Source organism: Schistocerca nitens, chromosome 5 (assembly GCF_023898315.1).
Source record: "Schistocerca nitens isolate TAMUIC-IGC-003100 chromosome 5, iqSchNite1.1, whole genome shotgun sequence".
Taxonomy (NCBI): Eukaryota; Metazoa; Arthropoda; class Insecta; order Orthoptera; family Acrididae; genus Schistocerca; species Schistocerca nitens.
In genome coordinates this window covers 363494637-363505015 of record NC_064618.1, presented here as the reverse complement: position 1 = coordinate 363505015, position 10379 = coordinate 363494637, and positions in this window count along the sequence as shown.

Sequence of the window (10379 nt, the reverse complement as noted above, 5' to 3'; positions counted from 1 at the left end):
TGAATGACTATGTATGGTATCACAGCCTGTATAGGATGCAGATAGTTTAGCATCAGTTGTGTGTTACGAAAATAACGTCAAAGGCTTTTATAAGACAGTTGATCACTTACGATTTCATCAGCTTGCAGCTTCACTTGCATCACTGGGGTAATGGCGGAGCTGTTGATTATTATTACACTATTGAACATTGTATTTTGTCACTGATTTCTAACGCAATTCGCTGCACAGTGACAAAGAGTTCTAGATTAATCTAGTTTAAGACGGTTTATTTTTAAGTAACATTCCTCTATATGAATGTATGTATAAACGCCTGAAGATGGACAGAACATGTTCGAAACGCGTTGTATTATATTAGATTAAGCATAAAACAAAAAATAAAAAAGTGACTGGTAACAGAAATTACAAATAAAAAATTAACACATACATACTGAAGACATTCATGTGCAACCCAATTTGCTTTCTTTTGTTTGTCAATATCTTAAACTTTGTAGTATCTCAATACATACGTCAATGGTCTGTGTACATAACAAGTAGTGCCACCTGTCAGTGACATGTTGCGAGGTTAACTATTTGTCTAAATGCTTTTATTTAGAAAGTGCAAAGCCGTTTCCAGAGGAAAACATGTGGCAAAGTAAATGCGAGATGGTGATGCTAAGAAATTATAGTAAAATATGTTTTGCCGTGACAGAGTATTTAACATAAAATCACCACAAAGAGGATGAGAGAGAGAGAGAGAGGAGAAAGTTGTGAATCACATTTCAACAACGCGCCCACACGACCAATAAACTATCTAAAGTGCAGCTCTCAGGAATTTCCAGAACTTTTTTCATTTCATCAGTTATAAGTGATTTAAGAAAAGTTGCCTTCTTTTTAATTATTTTTAAACCTATCATAACAAAATAAATAAATTAGTTAGTACATCGAAATGTAAAGATAAACAGTCTTCAGTAGAGCTATTTGCCAATAACGCTAATTTTATTTTGCTTCACGAATTCTCGCAGCCAATATTTAATACATAAAAGACATTATAGTCACGTCATAGAATTTTAATAGCTTCAAAGTATATTTTAATGTTGCTCTGAGTGCTATTGTTATACATGAGTAAAAACACGTTTCATGTGTGTACGCTTGTGAATGCTTTTCTAGTTGTTGTGGTCTTCAGTCCAGAGACGTTAGATCCAGCTCTCCATGCTACTCTATCCAGTGCACGCCTCTTCATCTCCGAATAATTGCTGCCACTTATATTCTTCCGAATCTGCTTAGCGTACTCATCTCTTGTTCTCCCTCTACATACGTCAGCCTTCCAGTTATTGTATGACAAAATTATTATTACTTCTCTAACTATGATTTCAAAATTGTGTACATGAAATTGAAATACACATACTTTGTGTGCTTATAAAAGTTCCGTTGTAACATGTTGGTGGAGGTCCGATACGCTCATGGCCATTACTTCAGATTCGGGAAGTTATTTAAGAAATAAATCCAGGACAGCAGCTAATTTTGTCCTGAACATTGCTTTATAAAATGGTTCAAATGGCTCTGATCACTATGGGACTTAATTTCTAAGGTCATCAGTCCCCTAGAACTTAGAACTACTTAAACCTAACTAAACTAAGGACATCACACACATACGTGCCCGAGGCAGGATTCGAACCTGCGACCGTAGCGGTCACGCAGTTCCAGACTGTAGTGCCTAGAACCGCTCGAGCACCCCGGTCGGCCATTGCTTTATAATAGTACATCGATAAATGGACGGGTTGAGAGGGATCGGAAATAGTAACTGGTCACGAGAGTCGTACCTGGATTATCGACGAGTGTGTTAGAAAAGCACAGCAGCACCGCGGTAGCTAGGGGGAAAGACAAAATAAAAATAATAACCAATAATTTGAAACTAGAGGGCTCTGTTTATACAGATAATTGTGACTAAGTATATTACAAAGTGAGGCTGTTGGTGCTTAGGGACGTAGAAAAGGAACAGGTGAGTGACTATTTTGATGAGAGGACATTAAAAATTCCATTAACTGATTAACCAGTGAATTGATGAAAGTAATCTAGACAGTGAACTTGATGCACAAAGGTTGAACGAATGAACAGAGTGTTAAACGGTAAGATAAATGTACGAAGTGCGCAAATCCAGTCATTCAGGAATAATGTAAAATACTGATATAGAGTAAGATTAGAGTTACATGTGGCGAGATAGTTACGTTGAATTAAAGTATGAAAAATATGGTGGAAAAAAGGGACTCATTAAAAGACAAAGTCGATCTTGAAATAAAATGAACAACTTCAAACCAAATAAAGCCAAGGTTTTCATTGTGCTTGATCAGGAACAGGAACAGATTGAGCTAGTGTAATGTATTTGCAAGGAGAAAATTGAGGAATCAGAGCAACAGGACAATGAAAACTTGGTCAGCAAAGTGTCACGAGAGAAAGCAGTTGTATTTGGAAATAAATTGCTGGAGCATTCATCAACATACACCAGGTTCTGAACTGAATGTCCAATTGATAAAAAAACTGAAATCCTTTATTTTCATAAAATTCTGAAAAAGTAGGAATTCAAGAAAACTTTCCTCAAGTGGGGGCATGCCATTAGAATAAAGGAAACGATACTGAAAATTGTGAACCCTAAGAAAACTTTCAACCCGTAATTTTAGCGGATTCATGTAAGACGAGGATTCTGCTAACACTCTGTGAAGTTGGCTAAACCAGAATTTCAGAACATAGGCGACCAGGATTGTTGTAGGATGTAACAATTTGAATAATTCTAAGAAACCTTTTCAGAATAATTCTGTTCATAGAGTAGACAGAGGGAACTGTATAATGAACTTTGGGATGCATCTCAAGTAGAACTTGGGTGATAGGAAGATGAAGTATGTTGTGGAGAGCTATACAGAAAATAAGAGTACATTAACGTGCCAGTTTCTGAGGAACATTTGTTAACGACTATACGTAGAAAATAGCCAATGGATGCAAGAAGATAGGTCAGTGTGGGTGATTGTAATTTGGAAAGCTTTTTCAGAAACGTTGGGAGACGCATACAGCTGGAATCGAGGTGTCGCTATAGATGTTCATAGTGATTCTAGGTAGCGTAACCAAAGGAACTGAAACTAAGAATATGTGGTACGAATGACAGGATTAGATAGGGGAGCGAGAGAAGGAAGAGGCACGAGGCCCCAAAAGGGAACAGATACACAGTTTCATGACATATGTAATGAAGAAAACTCTGACCTGCAACAGGAAGGGTCCTAACTAGCACAGGTTGCCAACACAACTACGATGATGAGAGTTACAGGCAGTTAATTGGAGACAAGAAAACTGTCCACTCAAAGAACAGATACATGGGAAACAGTAGAAGCAAGGATTAAGGTTGTCAAGTTTAATACAGTAGTAAGAAGAATGAGTACAGTAAAGAACAAAGAAGTTGTAGTTTGAATAAGGTTCAATCTCTATAAAGGGATGGTAAGAATAGGAAAACAAACAGGTTCTAGAATGTTGACAGATATTGCTAATTTAGTGAGAGGGGTAATAATGAGAATAGATTGGCCTATGACACTAGAAATATTGTGGGTAAAGGTGTAATGACTTGGAATCTAGATAGAATAAATACTGACAGTGACGTAAATGTTTATGGAACTGGTGAAAATGTTTCCTGTTATGAGATGACGTTTAATGATTGTGTGGAATATTTAGAAGAAAAAGGGGGGAGGGGAGGAAAAGCAAAAAGGAGCTTTGAAAGATATGTAGTATTTAATCATACAGAAAGAGATGGAAATAAAAAAGAATCTAACAGTGAGGCTAAAATTCATGTTTCAATGGGAAAGAACTGGGAGATAATGATGAAGAGGAATTTGGGGAAGGCCATCAAGTAGGAGGTCATGGTGGCAATGGCGAAGGGAATGAAGGAAGATTATGGTCAATAAAGAAATGGTTCAAGTTACTAATAAAATCAATCTGTTCTGTATTAGAAAGAGAGCAGAGTAAAAAATTAGTGAAGCCCTTGCTTGATGCCACAAGGAATACTAGAGTGGGATTGTGCGAATAATCCCTTTAGCAATACTTAAACGACCTCTAATAACACTATCCAAGTGAAGGACCAGAACCAACAACCAGCTAGGGTAGTTAAGCCAGACAGCATTTATTGCTCTGAAAGGCTTAAGGTTATATATTTTTCATAACAGTGCAATCCTGGTCAGCTTCATACACACAGAAGTGTAAACTCATATGGAGACTAATAGCTTAAATACAGAAAGTGAGAGAAAGTGAGCCGCTTTAACTGTTATAAGATATATCAGTCAATAGCTCGGCTGAAGTTAAAAATTTTCTGAAAGCCCCTAAACATGGAACGCAAATAACGACCACTGAAAGGTTTAATAAAGGAGAACAATCACAACAATATTAATACTACAGCAGAGTTCATCACCAGCTCGGTACCACAGTGACTGCTCCACCTAACAATTTCGAACACTAATGATCCCCAGAAAAACTTTAACTATAAGCCCACTGAAGCACAACCAATTACTAAAACTCAGTAATAAAACAATAAATATGAGCACCAACATCTAACGACATACTATAAAAATTTAGTGAACTGAACTCACTCTATTCTCGATGCCCAGCAATATAACCACGAGCAATGTCACCCTATTACTATTTATTAAAGTATAATTTAACTAAATAGTAACAACTAAGGGTAAGCCCCTTCAACAGCTATGCTTATACAAGAATTAACCCACTCCTCATGAATATTACTAACAGTGGCATACTTGTATGAAGTAAAATAAAAATGATCTATCATCAACACATGAGATGTAAAGGTATCACGCTAATTGCTGCAGCACATGAATTTTTAATGAGGAGTTAGATCAAGGCTAACAACAACTTAACAAATGTCATACGATTTGCTCTCAAGGAAAAATATGTAGGTACATAATATCGCCAAGACTGATAAATTCTTATTCCCTGCTTGTACTGTTTTAACAACAGCTTACATCAACAGAAAAAACAACATCATTAAACTTGGAAACCTCGATGGCTGGAAGCTAATCAAGGTAATCGACAATCTCTAACTATGTATTCCTTCAAAGAACACCGACAAAAGAACAACACATCTTTAAAATTAACACTGTGACACATCACAGGTGATGGCAAAAGAAAAACTTAGGGGAAGCGTCATATGGCAAATGAGAGCCCATGGAAAAAGAATAAGGAAGAAGAGGGGATGAAGTAAAACAAACAGAATATAAAAATAAGTTCCAGATGAATGTAAATACCATTGAGTAAATCAGTAGTTAGTGAAATCTGTTTGGACAGCATGGACAACTGAAAAGTTTTTGTTAAGGAACAAAAATAAAGGAGAGTATTCTAAGGAAAGGTGACCTATAATAATGACTACGCTGAGTTTATGAACACTGGGAGTGAAATCAGAACACTGTTGGAAGCATTGTGGAAACAGTTACACGAAGGTATTAAAATGGTATAGATCTCTGAATCAGCAGAAAAGATGATCAGTGCCACATGAAAACTGAGTAAGGTAATAATAAGACGAGTCTACTTCACATTTGAGATTTAGAGATGAAAGTCGTTTGATTTTTTAGTTATACATGATTCATATTTAAATATAATTTTCAGAATGGACTTACTAATAAATTCAATGTATAATATGATAGCGGATAGGGGATGATTGCAAAACGGAAAATGGGGCTGAAGTATAACAAGGTTGAGTGAACAAGTAATGAATTTCCATCACCAAATAGGACTTTTGAGAATAGCTATGATGGCACTAGGTACCTATAGTGATATTTGTGTACTACAAATTATGAAAACTGTAGAGACTCAAAAGCTGAGAAGAAGACATTTCTCGGGGAAATTAGATGAAATTCAAGGTATTAGAGAAATAATAAGCCAAAGTATTTTCTTATGAACCCAGGAAGTGAAAAATTTTGGATTTAAGTTGTACTTAAAGCAGAATACTCCTTGTTTGTAAGACCTTGCCCGGTACATTTGGCTAGAAATTTATGGCTGTGGCAGGAGAGTTGGATCATATGAAAGAGTAGGGTATTAATGTAAGAATTAATGGTGAATTTAAAAAATACTTTGTAGTTGTAGGTAAGAAGAATGGAGGTATACAGTTGATAACAGACATTAGGAAGTTGAACACTATAGTACAGAAGGAATGCAATAAACCAGCAAACATAAAATATCTAATACAAAGATTTAAATGTGTTAAATTTATATAATATCTTGACCTAATTGGAGGTTACAGGAAAATAGCATTGTCTAATGAATCCATAAATTTACTGCATTTTTCTTTGCAGGAAAAAGCTGACAGTGCTGTTTTGTCTCTTTAGGGCTAATAATATCAGTGTCAGATTTCATAACAATATGGGATTTTGTTCTGAGGAGGGAGTCTAACTCAAAAATTGGTGTGTATGTTGATGTTATTTTAGTGGCAACCAAAGATTGGGATACTCATTATACATTTTTAAATCTAGTACTTGTGGCATTTAAAAAAGTGGGGCCACTTAAAAATTGTAAAACACAAAATTTGTGAGGACAGAGCTAAAATTCCTGTGATACATTGTCACAACTAAAGGAGTTGAAAAGGACCCAGAAAAGATAAATGCCATTAAGAAATTCTCTGCTTCAAAAGGTCAAAGAACAACTGCAAAACCTTTCTTGAACTTTGTTGCATTTCTAGAAAATTTACCTCACACTAATAATTTAATAACAAGAATTTAATAAATTGTTAACTGCAAGCAAGGTTTACGTTAGAAATGTTGAATATCAAGAGAGTTCTGAGACGTTGAAAGCAGGCTTGAGTTAGTAAAACACTCTGCTTTTAACTAGCCATTTTGAATCAGCACTGTAAACGGAGTTCCGAGAAGCTGAAAGCTGCCTAGAGTTAGGGTATGTTTTCAAGCAACCCTGATTTTGAACCAACCTTTTTGTTTGGGCAATGACAACAGTGAATATGGGATTGGATGTCTGCTCTTCCAGCAGATAGAGACTGACAGGGGAGAAGTGGCCTAAACAACAGCATTTACAAGTAGGATGTTAACTAAAAGTGAAAATAATAGTATTTCGGAAAAAGGAGACACAAGCTACAGTCTGGGGGTTCAAAACAACCCATAATTTTCTTTGGAGGCGTAGGGCAATTATTTTTACAGATCATAAGGCTATCACTTTTACTACAAAATGTAAACTAATGCATAGTACATTGACATCCTAGGTACTTTATTTACAGCAATTATATTTTAAAATTACATCTACCTCAGGGAAATAAAAAATGCTGCTGGACCCATTGTCTACACTAGCTAGAGGAGTGAAGCAAAATGGTGGGAGAAAAATTGAAAATGTTCTGTGCAAAAATAGAGTCTGAACAAAAGGAAATAAAATCGTGTAGAGAACCAAATGATGATGAATGCTTAAAACTGATGAAGAAAGAATTGGGAAAAATGTGGGATAATATACAGGGTGAGTCACTAACTATTGCCACCAAGAATTCCGAAAGTATGATAGGAGCTGGAAAGGTTGTTGGGCAAACTTTGCGTGGGACAATAGGGGCCATAATTTGACTTTGGTGTTTTGTTGCTGGATGGGGTCGCTTTACAGATATGAAGATCAACTTTGTTTTTTTTTTTTTTTTTAAATGGGATGCTATAGTTTGGTAATTATTTTCTGATAGCGGCCATCGAGACGAATCCAGTGATGTGTAACAGTAAGGTCTGTGAAGGTCAGTGAAGGTCACTGAACGTCCATTTACAGAAGGTATTCGAAGTGATGACCAATGGTATCAATGCAGTGCTGTAATCTTCTTATCATGGATTTTATCACGTCGGCACTTATCGAAGCACATGCTCTGACAGTTCTCTCTCGCATATTTTCCTTTACGAATCCCCACAAGAAAAAATCCAGAGGTGTCAAGTATGGCGAACGAGCCGGCCACGACACATCTCCGCGTCCAATCCAACGATTTAGGAACTGTCTCTGCAACTCATTACTAGCCATCAGCGAAAAATGTGCCGGACACCCATCGTGTTGATACCACATTCTGTTCCTTGTTCCTAAAGGTATTTCTTCCAATAACGGACCTAATGTTTCTTGGAGGAATATGGTGTACTTCCTACCATAAAGATTTCTTTCGATGAAATAGGGACCTCAAATTCTGTCCTCCAGAATCCGACCCCATACATTCACCGATCACGGTGTTTGGTGTGTAACTTGCCGCAGGCAACATCGCTTTTCAGTTGCCCATTAATGCATGTTATGCAAATTAACATTTCCATGGTTTATGAATGTAGTCTCGTCAGTAAATAAAATCAAATTAATAAATGCGTCATCCCTCTGAAGCTGAAGTTGAGCCCATCGGCAGAATTCAATGCGACGCATACAATCCGTATCAGTTAATTCTTAGTGGAGACTGATATGTTAAGTATGATATTTATGGTGATGCAGAACACGAACAACACTACTCTGGCTCTTGCCAGATTCCCCTGCGATTTGACGCGAACTAACACAAGGATCTCGAGCCACAGTGGCAAGAGTACCAACTTCGGTTCCCTCGTTAGTAGCGTTCCTTTGCCGGATATGTTTCCGATGCGTTAAATATCCAGTTCTCAGTTTATCACACACATATTTAAATGTACGACATGTAGGGTGAGTACGTTGACGATATCTTTCAGTGTATAAGTCTCCAACTCTCACTGAATTTCGTTGGCATTTTTCATAAATGAGAAGTATATAGACTTGTTCTTCGAAGAAATACATCATTTACAGTCGCTTGATTCAACGATACTAGTCTTGTCGTTCCTATTAGTGCTATATTTCGAAACAGTCGAATGCTGTTTACGTGTCAATGCCACGCTATATGGATACGCGGTATTCGGCGAATATATATTTGCACGATATACGAGAGAGAATTGTCAGAGCAAGTGCCGAAGTGATAAGGAATACCACTCAATCTATGATAAGAAGATTGCAGCACTGTATTGATAGCGATGGTCATAACCTAGAACACTTTCTGCAAATGGACGTTCATGCCAACTTTTTCACCTTCGTTGACCTTCAAGACGTTATTGTTACACATCATTGGATTCGCATCGTTAGCCTCTATCAGAAAATAAGTACAAAACTATAGCATCCCATTTATCAAAACAAAGGTGACCTTCATATCTCTGAAGCGACCTCACCTAGGAACAAAAAACCAACGTCATGTTATGGCTCCCGTTGTCCCATGTAATATTTGTCCCACAAACTTTTCAGCTCCTATCATACTTTCGGAGTTATTCTAGGTGGCAGTAGTTAGTGACTCACCATGTATTATCTAAGTACTACTGTGCGTGTAAAGGAATTGTAAATGTGAGAGAGGTAGGCTATCTGGATGTGGACTGGGTTCTCTGTCGAAGATTGGGATATGGGCAGCAGCAGCAGTGGGTCCTACTGAAGATACAACTCTTTATTACTTCTTTACTAATTTTTACAGTTCAGACACACTTCTGATTCTGCTCCGTTCTTTGGCGCGGTCCGGAGTTCCCTCGTCATATTACAGCGTCGTAGCTGCCGACGTTGAGCATGGTAGCAGGCTTGACAACGCTGCTTGTTAGACAGAGCGCTGCACTGGCGACTCCGGTAAGCGAGGCGAAGTGAGAAGGCAGGATGTGGCCACGCTGCGGTCACAGGCAGTCACCAGGTCTTCTCTAAAGGGGAACGTCACGTCGCTGCAGTGGTATGACGATGACATTTCCTGAAGTCAAACTCTGGACCGAAGGTTAGGAGCAGGGGCGGTCGGATGGCGCGGTATTGTCTGCCCGGCCTGGGCGGAGAGGGCAAAGGTCCCTTCTTCGTGGTCTGGTGGCAGCGGAGTTCACAACGAGGATGCCTGGCTGTCACGTGACAGGTGCCGTGCTTGGCACTGCCATGCTGAACACTATACACTGGGCTGGAATCAGCGCTGAATTCGTTGAACTGCTGCGTTTGTGGGCCACTACGAACCATCTGGAACAGGGATGTGACTAGCGTATGTCGTAATCGTCGACGACGTGGAAGTCGATCGGGATGGAGTGGCTTCTCGAAGGCTCGACCCAGGGCAATGATGCACTGGACGGTGTCATGGAAGTCTTGCTGCTGCCGAGGGGTGTCGATGAAGCAGGTATGAAGGCCTGGCCTGTGGCCTGATTTCATCACTCATGTACCGACGCCATCGGAGCCTATCGTGCAGTTCAGTGACCAGCATCTATAGTTTGATTGTTGCCTCATTGCAGTTCGAGGATCTGACATTTGCTAAAAGTTTTCCTATAGTTTTATCCCGTTACAGAATCGTGTTTAGGTGAAAACAGGAAAATTCAGGTAGTAAAAATGTGTGCTGACAAGAACGTTATATC